The following is a 15,982-nucleotide window of genomic DNA, read 5'->3' on the forward strand; positions in this document are numbered from 1 at the left end:
ATCTGATTATTCTCTCCTGATCCTTAAGAAGTGCAAAGATGAGCATGAAAGTTGTGCCAGTTGTGTTTCTGTATTACAGTTTTACTTTTTAGCTTTTTATTAAACCAAAACTTTCAAACATAGTAATGGTAGAAATAATAAAATATTGACCAACCCTAACATATACTCATCATCTAGATTTAATGATTCACATTGTACCCAGTTTGTCTCATTTATTTTTTCCTAAGGTATTTTCAATAAATTACAAACATGAACTTTCTTCTCTAAATATTTCAAGGTGCAACTCTCTAAAAATGACATTTCTTTACCTAACCACAATACTCTAATCACATCAAATAAGTTAGAATTTTTTAATGCTTCTTCTAATACTTGTTACATATTTAATCATTTTCAAAAAGTCTTTTAGAGTTTGTCTGTCTAAAAAAGAATTAAGTCAAGCTCTAAATTATAAGTTCTCTTTTAATTAGATTAGTCCTTATCACAACCTCTTTATCCTTTCTGAAGGTTCACTTGTTAAAAGAGAATAGGCCTTATGGAGTGCCCCCACCTTCTGCACTGGTCTAAGTGCTCCTGTCAGAGCTTCTTTAGTATGTTCTTTTGTAACATTTTCATATAAGCTGATAATTTGACCCAAAGATATGAGTGGCTCAGGTTGAACAATGTTTCTCAAGAATATTATGTTGCATTTATGTTATGTTAGATCAGTAGAAACATATTACCTGGTAGTTGTGAATTAGACAGTACAACACTGTTAAGGATGATAAAAATTTACTTCTGTTTCAGGAGATAATGATACTAGTTTACATTTTCCTTCTCATGATACAGGACTTCGATGTACGAGTGTTACTTTGGTTCTCTGTGAATTCTCAGTTTTTATCAGTCTTCACTCAGTAATTTAAGCGTCCAATAGTGTGTCCACCTCTGAATTATTTCATAGAGATGAAAAAAATAATTCCTTAATCATGCCATTCCTTCTACTTTACCATTCTATTTAATCTACCTTTCTTTGACAAGAGCTGTGTGGTAATTCTGATATGGAGTTTGCATAAGTAAATAATAAAATGCTCCATGCTTTTTCTTCAGTAGACAAATTCAAGGGAGGAATCTGGGCGACACCAACCTCTTTATTGACAAAAATCTTGGTCTGGTTTTGTTTGAATTAAATGTTATATTTTAAATATGAAAAATAGTTTTAAAATTCAAGTAATATATAAAGATCATGTACTTAGAAATTCTAAAATTCATTCTCCCTTGTTACTTGTACATTTACAGTGAACATTTTAATCATTTTCACTTACCTTTCTGATACTTCTTTATGCACATATAAAAATCCATATTTATATATGCATCTTACTTTACAAAATGCAGTTAATTATAATTAGTGAACTATATTTTACTTTCTTCACTTAATAGGTCCTAGTTTCTATATCTGATCCAACTACAGAGATATGACCATATATGACATTACATGGCAACATCATAATTCAATTCAACTCATCCTCTGTGGAAGGCATTTAGACTTACATCCAATCTTTTGCCATGACAAACAATGTCACAATTCATGACATGCTGCGTACTAGTGCAGGTGCAATTTAGATTTGCTTCTGAATAATGAAATTACTGAATCAAAGAATAAACATGCTTGTAAACATTTAGATATTTTCATTTTCATGTTGGTTGTATCACATCACCATGAGGGCAACTTTCACTAAATATCTTAAATATTCCCCCATGTATGTATGGACACATCTTATTTTATTATAATCAGCTTTACTGGTCTTTGCATTTGTTGTACCTTCACAAATGAAGGTTCTTGACTGCCTTGAATAACTCAAAGTTATTGACACCATTTTCCACTAGCAGGGGTACCTGCATCACATTGTGGTAATTACTGTAATACTTCAAATATTTCCAGTAGCATTGAATCTATCATAGTGATCTATAATCACTGATCATAGACATTACCGTTGTAATTGTTCTGGAGCATCACGAACCATACGACAGTTAGGACTGCCAACTTGATTTGCTTTGGTACCACCCACAGGATTAGTAAAGTACAGTCCTGGATGTGCCTATGCCAATCATACAAGTATGATCTTTCGGTCCATATCTACTTCCTCATTCCACTTCTTTGGAACTCTTCCCCTGCTCTGCTTCCTGAATACCCTGAACTAAGCAATTGATACATTACCCCTTCTTCCATGATATTTCTGCTTTGGAGTCAGCAAACCATAGAGTATATCCCCTGAAACTGTGAGCCAACTTAAACTTCTCATCCTTCAAGTTGTGTTAGAAGCTGTGTTCTAGGAATGGGATATAAAGTGGAAAATTTAACCAATAAATATTTTTATGTGTTCTGACTTCTTTAGCAACTACCCATTCCCACAACTCTCTCTCCCATCTCAGAGCCTCCCTATTCCCTAAGTCACAAACAGTTGAATTTAGGCCAATTTATAGCCCCATAACAGTCTATAAGTGTTTAAGAAAAAGGAAGAAATGTTCTCTCACTTTAAGTCAAAAACTAGAGATGGTTTTTCTTAGTGAGGAAGGCATCCTAAAAGTTGAGGCTAGTTAAAAGGCAGGCCTTTTGCATTAGTTAGCCAAGGTGTTGAAGCAAAGAAACAGTTCTAAAAGGAAATTGAAAGCATTGCCAGATGATGAACACACTAATGACAAGAAAGAGAAAGACTTATTGCCAATATAGAGAAATATTTAATATTTTGGATATAAGATTAAGCCAGCTACAGCATTCCTTTACACAAAAACTTCATCCAGAACAGGATCTCCATTGTTTTCAATTCTATGAAGGCAAAGAAAGGTACAGAAGCTCCTGAGGCAACGTGAGAGCTATTAGAGAATTATTTATGAGGCTAAAGGAAAGAAACCATCTCCATAAAGTAGCAAGGAGGCACCAAATGTTGATATAGAAGCCATAACCTATTATTCCATAAAATCCAGGCAACACAATAACTTGGGAGTGCAGAAGGCTACACTCAACAGTAGATTTTCACCTTACACAAAATATCCTTACATTGGAAGAAGATATCGTCTAAGTATGAGCTTGATAGTGGAGAAGCCAATGTCTGGCCTAAAACTTCAAAGGACCAGATGACTCTCTTGTCATAGCTACTGACCTAAAGTGGAGGCCAATAATTACTTATTGCCATGTCATGCATGGCTCTGGAAGTTCCTGAGTGGGCAAGAATGATGAGAGTATAGAGAAGTAAAAGAGACAGCTGAGGTCAGATGGAGACCTCTCATGGGATGTGAGAAAAGGAACTGGCCAAGGACTGCAGAGCATTGATTGGGAGGTTGATACCCACTTGGGAGGTTGATACCAATTTCATTCTCTCTACCTAGCAACTTGTTTATGAGTTTGAACAGCTTGTTTTTGTGGTTTGCCTCTCTCACTGTTCTCAGGGCAGGCTATGTCTTAGCTGCACAAGTGAGAACAATCTCCAGCTCAAGTTGCTCCCCACAGGCTATCAGTCTGAAGATCCAATGGTCCTCACATGGCTAACTGTACTCTTTTGTGCTCTATAAGTGGAACAGCAAAGCCTCTGTGACAGCTCATCTGTATATAGTGTGGTTTACTACCTTTTAGGGCCATTAAGATCTAGACTCTTTCCAAAGTATTGCTGCCCTTTGACAGTGCATCTGGTCACCTAATGGAACTCTCCAGGGAGACTAAATGGATTGGATATTTGGTGGCACAACACCCACTCAGTAGCCTTGGAGTCAAGGAGTAATTTCAATTTGCAAGTCATTAAGAAATATCTTTCATCAAAAAAAAGAAAAAGAAATATGTTTCATAAGGTTATAGCTATTGTAGGTAGTGATATCTCCATTGGATCTGGGCAAAGCAAATTGAAAATCTTCTGAAAATTATTCATATTCTTTTTTTCCTGTATTTTTAGGGAAGGGTCTATAGGGTGTTCATGATCTCACTACTAGATCAGACTCATAGTGATCTGCCTGTTTATAGCCGCTCAATTGCTGGGATTACAGGCACTCCATGCCCAGTCTCAATTGCTGTCTCAGTGCTCTCCTGGGGAGGAGCCAGCATGGCAGGCGCAATGATTGAATTCCAGGCCCCTGCACCTGCTTGCAGGTACCTTAATTTGCTGAGCTATTTGGTGGGCCCTCACATTCCAAATGAGACTAAGAACATTCATGATTCACAGGTCAAAAATATCAACTTAAATGTGAGTTTGGAAGCAGTTGATTCCAGCCCTCATGGATGATGTTGAGAGGTTCATGAATCCACCAAAAGAAGTAATTGCAAATGCAGTAGGAGCAAGATACCTTGAGTTAGAATTGAAGCCTGAAGGTGTAACTAAACTTCTGAAATTTCATGATAAAATTTTAGTAGATGGAGCTGCTGCTAATGGATGTTCAAAGGAAATGGTGTCTTTGTATAGAACCTCCTTTTTTTTTTTTTTTTTTTCTGGAGCCGGAATTGAACTCAGAATCTTGCACTTGCCAGGCAAGTGCTTATTCTAATGAGCCATCTCCCCAGCCCCTTGAACCTACTTATAATGAAGTTATTTTGAACTCTATTGAAATCACAAAATGTATTTATATGAAAAAAATCAGAGTTTGAGAGGATTTGCTACACATTTAAAAGAAATTCTATTATGTGTAAAATGTGGTCAAACATTATATGCTAGAGAAATCGAATTTGTAAAAGGAAGAATCAATAAACAAATTTCTCTCGTCTTAATTTAAGAAAATGTCACAAAAATTTCTTCATTAAATATCATCATTATCACTCAGAAGCCCTAAACACTGAGGCAATATATTCCAACAGCAAAAAATTGCAACTTACTGAAGAACCAGATGACCTTTAGAATTTGTTATCAATAAATTATTTTAATTTAAGATATACAAACTGGCTTTTTACCATGTAATTATACTATAAACTTAATGATGTATGCATAATTTTTTAAGCATAACATTTATGTGCACAAGGAAACCAAAACACTTGTATGAGAGAGACACTACTGGAATACACATATTACTGCAGATGCATAGACGCAAACTAGGGCTGGCCAGATAGCTCAGTGGATCAAAGTGCCTGCTTAGGCAGACACAGGGACCGAGGTTTGATCTCTAGCATGCTGTGGCAGTTCCGTCTCCAGAGTGCGCTGAGACTGGGTGTGGTGGTGCTTGCCTGTAATCCCAGAGTTTGGGGGGCTGAAAATAGGAGGATCACTACAAGTCCAATCTGTGTAGTGAGACCCTGTACTAAATATATATATATATATATATATATGAATTGAGATAGACTCAAACCAAAAATATATGAAAGGTACACCTATACAGACTGTTCATATTACCTAATTTAATGGTTTTGATTGTACAGTAAAATAATATTATTGTCTAATTATCATTCCAATTGTTTAAATAAAAATGATTACAAAAAATTACATACTTTTCATTAATTTTTTTAAAAATAATATAACTAGAAATATAAAAAAATTATTCAATAATTATCTGTATGATGTATCATAAATCATTCCATATACAATGTACTTATACAATCTGGACAGTAGTGTCAAGTCTCTTTCAGAATTCTTTTCACATTATTGTCCTTCTTAGAAAAGCACACTTTATTTATTTTTTTTAATATTTTTTTTAATTTTTGAGAGAGAGAGAGAGAGAGAGAGAGAGAGAGAGAGAGAGGTGTGTGTGTGTGGCCAGCTCAGCCCACCAGGGGGCGAGTCTGGCTGGCATGTGGTGCTGGGGGATTGAACCGCGGTCGCCGATGCCTTGCTAAGCTTGTTCTAAGTAGGTGCCTTAGACCACCGAGCCATCTCTCCAGCCCAGAAAAGCACACTTTAAACTGTCATGTTGGCTTTTCCTTTTTTTCTGTGGGTGGTATAATTTCTGTAAAATGTTTCCCCACCAAATCAAAGATGGCCTTGATAGTGGACATGCTGGTTGGCATTTAGCTGTCCCATTTTTTTCAATTATTTGTTTAACTAGGTCTAATCTAAATTGTAAATGACTTGTGAACCTCCCTTTATGTTAAATTTATCAGTACACTAGGTATGCATAATGATCACATTCATCATACAGAATTTGGACCTGTACATGATATGTCTTGATTCTTTTCCTTTTTCCTAGTCCCCTACTCTGCATTCAACCCTTCTTTCTCTTTGTTTTTTTGTTTGTTTGCTTTCATTTCTCCTTTTCTCAATTTTTCTTTTCCATCCCATCCCTCTCCCCTATCCCTAGTTTCACTTCCCATTTAAACATTTTCTGTATGCTTCACAATATCTATTATACAATTTAGTTCTTGTGTATTCTTTTGGTTTCTGACAGCAGAAAAAAGGTAGTATATTTACACAAGTGTGCTCCATTTAATTCACTTAAGAGTATGATCTCCAGTGCATCCACTTAGCTGGAAATGTCTCAAGCTTATCTTTTTTATCGCAGAGTAATACTTTATTACACAAAAACCCCATACCTTATTATGAATTCATCTGTTGATGGGCATTTGAGCTGTTTCTAAGATTCAGTTATCACAAACTATGCCACTATATACATGTCTGTGTATGTATCATTGTGGTATGATACTTTTAATTCTTTCAGGAAGATACCAAGTAGGAGAATAGTTAGGTCAAATGGGATTTCTAATCATAATTTTGTGAGGAATTTCCACAGTGTTCGTAGCAATTTACACTCCCACGAGCGGTGGAGAAAGATTCCTTTTCTCCAGAACCCCACCTGATTTGTTATTGGTTGATTTTTGATGATAGCCATTCTTCCTGGAGTGAGATGGAATCTCAGTGTAATTTTAAATTTGCATCTCTCCCATGATCAATGATGTTAATTCTTTTTCATATATTTATTTGTCATTTGTACTTTTTCATCTAAGAAGTGTCTGTTTATTTCAGATGTCCATTTTTTGGATTGGATCTTTAAATTTGGGGGATTCTGATTTTTTAAGTATTTTATATATTCTAGATAGTAGTAGTTTGCCTGATGAAAAGCTACAAAAAAATTTTCCTACAGTGTGGGTTGTCTCTTCACTCCTTTTGTAGTTTCACTTGCTGGGCAAAAGTTCTTTTAATAAGGTGCTATCCTCACTGTTGTTTCCTTGTGATAGTTGATTGCTGATTCCTGTATGATTGAGCTTTGTTCATAAGGTCTTTACTTACCCCAATGTCTTTAAAAGTTTGCCTAATTTTTCTTCTAGCAAATTTAGTGTTTCTCTTTTACTACATAGATCTTTGATTCATTTTGATTTTATTTCAGTGCATGGTGAAAAATATGGCACTACTTTTCATCTTCAGCATGTGGAAAGCCCGTTTTTAAAAAATCATTTTTTTATTTTTCAAAATCATTTCTCTTTCTTTCTTTCTTTCTTTCTTTCTTTCTTTCTTTCTTTCTTTCTTTCTTTCTTTCTTTTGTATTTTAGGGAATGGTCTACAGGGTGTTCAGGGTCTCACTACTAGATCAGACTCGTAGTGATTCTCCTGTTTATAGCCTCCCAAGAGCTGGGACTACAGGAGGGCACCACCACACCCAGTCTCAATGGCTGTCTCAGCACACCTTGGGGACACACCAGCACAGCAGGCCTGGGGATTGAACCCTTTGCCCCTGCACCTGCTTGCAGGTGCTTTAGCTCACTGAGCTGTTTGGCTGGGCCTCAAAAAATCATTTCTTAAACAGTCTATTTTTCTTCTAGTGAAGACGTATGGAACTTTGTCAAAATAAAAATGACTAAAATTGTCTATAGTTGTTTCTGCATCTTGTAATATGTTCTATTCATCTTTGGGTCTTTTTTTGTGAAGTGCCATTCTGTTTTTATCACAGTAACTTTATAGTAGAATTTCAAATCAAGGACTGTGATTCCCCCTGCGCTGCCTTTGTTGCCTTGCTATTCTAGGTCTCCCTGATTCCAGATGAATTTTAGAATTGTTTTCTCTAATGCATCTGAGATATGATGTTGGAATTATGATCAGCATTACATTAAGTCTTATTAAAATTTTGGAAGCATGACCATTTTCACTGTATTGGTTCTTCCTACCCAAGAACAAGGGATATCCTTCCATTTTCTACTATCTTTTTGAATCTCCTTTTACACAGCACTGTAGTTTTCAATTTAGAGAGGTTTTGCTTTTTTTTTTTTTACTTCCTTTATTAGATTTATTCCTACATATTTCACGTTTTTGGATGCTATTGTGAAAGATGTTGTATCCATAATTTCTCTTTCAGTGAGTTTGTTATCTGTGTACAGGAATGTTACTGATTGTTGAATGCTGTGTCCAGCTATGCTACTGAATTTAGTTATTAAGTCTAGAAATGTTTTGATTTTTGGGGGACCTTCAATGTAGATTATCATATCACAAATAATAATAATTTAACTTTTTCTTTGTCCATCCTTATTCCTTTACTTTTTCTCTTATCAAGTCATGCTGGCTAATGTTTCCAGAACTATATTGAATAGGAGTGGTAAAAAAGGGAAATATATATTTTTCCTGATTTTAGAGTAAGAACCTTAAGTTTTTATACATTTTGGTATGATGTTGGTTCTTAGATTCTCATAGATGTGTTTTTACCAGTAAGGTTTTTTTTTTTTTTTTTTTTTTTTTTTTTTTTTTTTTTGTTTTTTGTGGAACCAGGGATTGAACTCAGGCCCTTGTACTTCCCAGGCAAGTGCTTATTCTACTGAGCTATGTCTCCGGCCCAGATGTGTTTTATAGATTGAGATAAAGACAATCTGTTCCAATTTTCTCTAAAGTTTTTTTTTTTTATCATTAAAAGATGTTAGACTCTGTCAAACATTTTTATGAATCTATTGAGAGAGCCATGTAGTTATATAAGCTGGAAGATTATTGTCCCTAGAAAGCAACGAACAAAGAACAGAGCCTAAGAACACAGGCCTGAGGAAATGTGTCATCGCATGTTAATCCCAGAAAGCTGGGATACAGGGAAAAACACATTTCTGGAGACGTCTGTCTATTCTTTGTTCCTTTACCTGGGATATTGCCAACTAATGATATGTAAATATATGGATTGGTAAATGCCAGAAGATGATATAAATAGCAGATTGTTTGCACCAAATTAGTTATGCACATTCCTTAGCCTGTTTTTTTTTTTTTTTTTTTGTTTTTGGGGGGGGGTTTTTTGTTGTTTTTTTTTTTTGTTTTTGAACCAGGGATTGAGTTTAGGCCCTTGGCTTGCCAGGCAAGCACTTATTCTACTGGGCCATCTCTCCGGCCCCAAGCCATCTCCCCAGCTCCTCCTTAGCCTGTTTTTAGCTCTTAATAAATGCAAGAGATTTCCTGGGGCTCACTTAGAGAGAGAGAAATTAATCTCAGTGAGAACCAAGTAGCCGATTTCATCCCAGCCTTGCTTTTCCTTCTTTTCCTGGCTCCCATTACATGGGGCAGATGAGAGATGGCTAATTGTAAGTATAAAGCAGGTTGGACTGTTGGAGTACAGTATGCCCAGAGTAGGCAAGACCAACAGCAGAAGCTCAGAGTGATGGGGAACTCCCCTTCAGTAGAAAATAAAGATGTCTGTCTTATTTGTCAGAAACTGCTCAAGGGAGCATGAGTAAAAATGAAACTAAAAATTTTGAGTTGTTTGCCACATCTGGCAACATTGTTATTGGTTCAGGCCATCAGGAAAGGCTGCTTTAAATTTAAAAGTTTGGAATCAAGTTATGAGAGCGCTGTGCCGTGCTCACCAAAATGGAGAACCAGTTCCTCTTCATGTATGGTCTCTTTGTAATTTCATTTCCTTAGCTTTGGAACCATTGCAATTGGACTCAGAAGAGTCTAAGGAATATTTGAAAAGGTCAGCTTCAGGTGCTGATATTGCTAAACCTCAAGAGCAGCTTCCACATGAATATGAATCTGCATGTGAGACTTTTTTTAAGACCTCTGCCTCCCTCACCCTCAAATGCAGATGCTAGCATAGAAAAAAAGGTCAAAAATAGAGCAGGAGGCCTCTGTGGTGCATAATTATAAGGTTGCACTCCCCCAAGAACCCATACCTGGGGCCCGCCAGATAGCTCAGATGCTTAAAGCATCTGCTTGGGCAGAGTGCAGAGGCCAGGGTTGGATCCCAAGCCTACCATGCCAGCCCCACCCCCAGGGTGCACTGAGACAGCGATTGAGATGGGGCATGGTGCGCATGCCTGTAATCCCAGCACTTGGGAGGCTGAAAACAGGACAATCACTACGAGTCGGATCTATGTAGTGAGCCCCTGTAGACTGTTCTAAATACATTTTTTAAAAAAGACCACATACATCAAAAAGACCCCATACATAAAAGTGCTCCCCAACATACGAAGTGTCAGTTCTTTAAATTTCTAGATGCTCTATAGTGGGAATGAGTCTGACAAACTGGACCCTAAGAGGACATTTATGACATTGCAAACCATCTCCTCAGAATCTGAGAATTTGGAGGATGTAGAACAAAAGGAAATGAAGAATGAGGTTTGTGCGCTGAAAGCCTAGTTATCACAGTTGTTTTCTAAATTGATTGAAAAAATGGAGGTCTATATACCCCTGTAGTTTCTTGATCTCAGTTCACAAAAATTTAGCCCCTCCTACCATCTTTTAACTCTTCTGCACCTCTGTATTGATAGGTTATGGCCCTAGTATGAATTGCTGAATTATTATGGTGGTCATCTAATGGCTGAAGCCCTTAAAGCAACAGCTCATCTTTCCAGAAACCACCTCCCTCTTCTTCTCCAGCTCAGCCCAGGGTGCAGTTTCCTTTCACCTTTCCTGCCACCTCAGGGAAGGCCCCAATCAGCTCCCCAGGTGTATCTAAACATCCCCCTCAAGCTCCACCCGTGGCAAAAGGCCATTAAAGTCTCAGCCTTCCTTTGTTCCAGTCCAGAGAATTTCTTATCTTCCCAAATTCTGTGTTCTCCAAGATAATGAAGCCCCTTTCCCTTTATAATAAAGCCCCTTTCCCGTCTTTCTTCTGCCTGTTTCTCTGCTGTGACGCTATTGAAAACTTATCACATATGAGGAGAAAATGGAAGCTCTTATAAAAGCTCACAAAGGGTGATATTTTGGGTTGTCATGCAAGGGAGGCAGCAGGGAGATCCTGAAGCTTATTCTGTCCCTTTGGGTATTTTTCCTGTGGTGGTTCAACAACATCCACCAAATACTCAGTTTCCCCAGAGGTATGTATAATGGGAACCCCAACCTCTGGCATTCAAGGTTATTAAAGATTTAAAACAGGCTGTCCTGGCCTACAGTATGCAATCAGCCTATATGATTGGATTAATATAAGGCATAGCAAATGAACATAGATTAATTCCTCAGGATTGGGAAGTTTTGTGCTGTAAAATTTTGGAGCCAAACTAATGTTTGCAGTTTAGAGCTTGATAGAAAGATAAAGCAGATATTCAAGAGAAGGTTAACAGGGGACAAAATCCCCCAATTAATATTTCATAGATCAACTCACTGGGTCAGGGGCCTGGCTTGGTACTGAAGCCTCATTTCAATACAATGATGTGGTTGTTGTACAAACTGGTATTTGTTGCTTGAGAGCATGGGAAAAGCTGGAAAGGCCAGGGGAGGTTCAAAAATCATTTGCTCAGGTTCTCCAATCTGATAAGGAGCCATTTGTAAATTTTGTCTCCAGATTAAGGGAGGTAATACATAAAACAGTGAGAGCACCAGATTTGAGGGATTTATTGTGTTTTGTTTGTTTTTTTTTTGTTTGTTTTTTAAAAAAAATTTTATTGAGAAACAAATAGCAATGAGACAGTTTCAAAACTGATTAGTAGGACAGTTTCCATAATTGCATATTGTTGTCTTCTTAGTGGTCATTCGTAGTACAAGATGCAGACATGTTATCCTGTCCATAAAAACTATTAGTACAAATTTTTCTATTTATTTAATTAAGAGAAAGTAGTTCTATATCTATCTTAACTATTTATAATATACAGATACAAAATGGTCCTTCATTTGTATCCCCTTTTTTGTTTACCTTTGTCAGCTATGGGTATTCCATTGACATAGGAGAACCTGTACTGTAACATCATGCGACTCAGTTGTGCCCAAATTTTCTGATCAAGGAAATTATGGGGGCACAGAGGACAGTGATCAATGACATAGAGTGTGCCTAAGGAGAATCATATGGAGAGAAAACTTTCTCTCAGGTATTCACAGAGATCAAATTGGTCAAGCAATGGCCGTGACTCATCCACATGGCTGACACTGACAAAAGATCTACAAACTGGGCTATAGGGCTTCAGGGTAAACCCTGAGGGGATTTGACTGAACTTGTCAGATACAAAAGTGACATTTCTTGTTATATAGGTCTTGCTTTGTCTTGGTCTTAACCATCCAGCAGAAAAGTATAAAAACAAAATATAAAAAGTAAAACCATATTAATCTGCTGAGCTGTAAAAGGCTCAAGTCAACAACTTCTGACATTGCTAGTCCTACAGAAAACCCACTACTATTATGGACTACTGGACTATATTGGAATATTTTGCTGAATTCATGAGCCTACAATATTTAAATGACAATGAGAGATTTATTGTTACAAACTTTGTCTTTTGAGAATGTGAATGCTGAAAAGGCTCTGTGTTCCTTAAAGGCATAGTGTGCATCACTGGAAGAATATTTTAGGGCCTGCTCTGATATGGGGTCAGAACTGTGTAAAGCTAATTTATTGGCAGCTGCCTTACAGTCTTTTTCAAAACAAAATCACACCAAATGTTTTAACTGTGGAAAAATGGGTCACATGAGGAAAGATTGTAGAAAAAGACAAGATAAAAAGGAAAAAGATACAAATAGCGAGACTTCTCTAGAACTTTGTCCAAGATAAAGGTAAACATTGGGCTAATGAATGCATCTCCAAGCTTGATAAGAATGGCCAACCCTTACAATCTCAGGGAAACTGGAGAATAGGTCTATCATCCAGGGGCCCCGACATAAATAATACAGGATACCCACAGTATTCCAATTGAATGCAGTGTCTCGGATCTTTTCCTTGCAACCTGCATAAGTGGAAGCACAGCTTTAGATCTGATAGCTATGGAAAAATCAGTTTTTGCTTCAAATTTGTAGAGTTTATAAAATTAAAACTAAAGTTTTCAGCCCTATTCCAAAAGATACTTTAGGCCTGGCTATAGAAAGAAGTAATATTACTACTCAAGGTAAATTTATATGTTTGGTAATTATTGATAGTGATTGTGAAGGAGAAATCTTACTTATGAGATCTACTACTAAACCTTTTCAAAGTAAAATTTAGCAACTTATTAGAAATAGAAGTCAGCTTCTCTTTATTATGCAACTAGAACTCATACTGCATTGTCTGGCCCTATTGTCAGCAGGACACAACTAGATAGATTATTTACTTATAAGTAATGTTCAAGCTGCCTTCTAAAAGTTTTTTAAACTTTCCGTATCACAGATATTGCTTATAATCCCCAAGGTCAAAAAATTGTTAAATGTACAAAAGCCAAAAGGAAAAAAGTTAAATTGAATTAAAAACAGGACAGATAGAGTCTCAAAAACCTAAATGTTTATAGGTGTACATAGATGTATATAAAAATGTTTGTTGTTTTCTTGGCCCCTGGATATCTGTTGCTTTCTAAGACCACCATAAAGGACTTGGTGTGGAGTACTGTTTTAAAATGAAATGCCAAAGAGGACAAGGAGGATAGAGCAAAGGTGCAGCAGATAGAATTCAAACCTTCTAACTTTACTCAATTAGATAAAATGGAAAAAAAAACTTTTAAATTGCCAACGATTGGCTCCAAGGGCAGCAGGGTACTGCCGGGGAAGGGGCACAAACTGAGATCAGGGAGGGCCTGAGCTCCCATCTGCTCGCATCCTAGACTGACCCAAATAAGCATCCACAGGATAGGTTCAGCCCCAGAGGCCTGTGTTCCTGGTGCTAAGTAGATGGGTCATGACTATGACATGCTTGGCTCTAGCATTGGCCATGCACGTGGCTGGCTTTGCAAGTTCTTAAGGCTCAAGTTAGTATCTATTTTAAAATCTGAGCAAAAAGAAACCATCCAGTGATCATTGCCAACGCGACAGCGGGCACACAGTGGCTATGCACAGAGGCCATGGCTACAGGGCCACAGCTCCCTTAGGGCTTTTGGAGGTGATGAGGGCCTGAGAAAACCCTTTGTAGGTACTAGGACCATTAAGCTGCTGCTAGCAGCTCAGCCAGCACACCTATGGTGTAAAATCAACCAAAGACAGAGCCCCAGTGCTAAATGGTCTGCAGGTTTTATTTGGTGTAATTAGTACTGTATATACAGGGAAATCAAAGTTATAATTTTATCCACCCAAACTATTGTTTGAACCACACCAGATTCTTGTATTGCTCAAGTGGCCATTCTTTTTTTGAAAATAGATTTATTTAAATTATTAAAAAGAAATATTGGGTTAAAAATTAATTAAAGGAAAAATATTTTAAAGGCTTTTCAAATGCAAGTGTGGATGGCCTCCAGGTAGGGAAGCTACAAAGGTGAAGGGCTATTACCCTAAGGATAAAAGTTAGCACAAAAGCAACAAATTAGAGTGGGTTTCTCTCTCCATTACAATTCACATTGAAGAGGCTGGGGAGATGGCTCAGTGGAATAAGCACTTCCCTGGCCCAGTTCAATCCCGATTCTGCCAAAACAAAACAAAATAAAACAAAACAAAACAAACAAACAAAAACTCCCCCAAAAATACAATTGACATTGAGGGAGAGCTTTTACATTTTCCCCTTAAGGTATTAAATTAAAAGGTTGTTTTCATCCTAAAAATAAAAAGTTTGCTTTAAAGGAAAAACAATTGCATTTCCTAAATTTATAATAATGGGGATATTTTAAAAGATTAATTAAAATTCTTTTAATTCCTAAGAAGTTGGATTGCTTATTTTATAGCCCAAAATTAAAAATGGTATTAAAAATAGGGCTTTGATATTTTACAAACAAATATAAGTACGGAATAATGTGTAAAAGCCATGGGGTTTAAATAGTTGCTTGATTTTGACATCAAATTTAAATGATAAAAGGCCTAGTGGTGGCCTCCAAAGGGGTACAAGCTACGATAACTTCTTCATATTTGGGTCAACTTATGCAACAAAGATATACTGTGCCCCAAACTGCTCAGATCAACCATTCATGATTTTCAGACTTTACTTGATAATTTTAATTGGCTCCATCTAGATTATGAACTAATTTCTCTGGTGCTGTTGACTGTTATCCTTCAGATGTGCTAAATTAATTTTCTTTTCTTTTTTCTAGATAGGTCATATTAGGTTAAAGGAAAAAATGTGTGCCTTCCTCTTCTAAAATATAAAATATGGTTTTCTCACCATATGATCAGAATTCTATTAAAGCAAAAGGGGATTCAATGCCTTCAACTTCACTTGTCAATATATACTACTAAATTTTAAAAACTTTTACAAAAGATAAAAATACAGCAACAGAAAGACAAACTAGGGACTGGGGAGATGGCTCAGTAGAATAAGCACTTCCTTGGCAAGTGCAAGGGCCTGAGTTCAATCCCTGGTTCCACAAAAAAAAAAAAAGAAAAAAAAGAAGAAAAAGAAAGACAAACCAGGTAAGAGAAAAGAAGCTAAGAAGGGTCTTTTGGAGTTTTGGAGAGATGTCCATGCTGGATAGTAGAACGGACCCAGTCCACTACTAAATCTGGGGCAAAGGATTTGTGTTTTTCTAGAGAGTGCTGAACAACCTGTTTGGGTACCAGAGTGTACCATCAGGCTATACCATAAAGCCAGATCTGAAAAAGAATTTAACAGTGGTGAGGCTAAATCCGACCTGGGACCTATTCAAGGAACTAACCAAATGGAAATCTAAGGTCTAAATAGGTGTTACAATATGAAAAATGAATTGAGCTAAGTTTTGTCAGTATTAGGACAAAAATATAAAAATACAGAATGCACTTATCAATTATAGATACAAGATTCTATTCCTTCCAAATTTATTTATTTATTTATTTATTTATTTATTTATTTATTTATT

Source organism: Octodon degus, unplaced genomic scaffold (assembly GCF_000260255.1).
Source record: "Octodon degus isolate 3935 unplaced genomic scaffold, OctDeg1.0 scaffold00040, whole genome shotgun sequence".
Classification (NCBI taxonomy): domain Eukaryota; kingdom Metazoa; phylum Chordata; class Mammalia; order Rodentia; family Octodontidae; genus Octodon; species Octodon degus.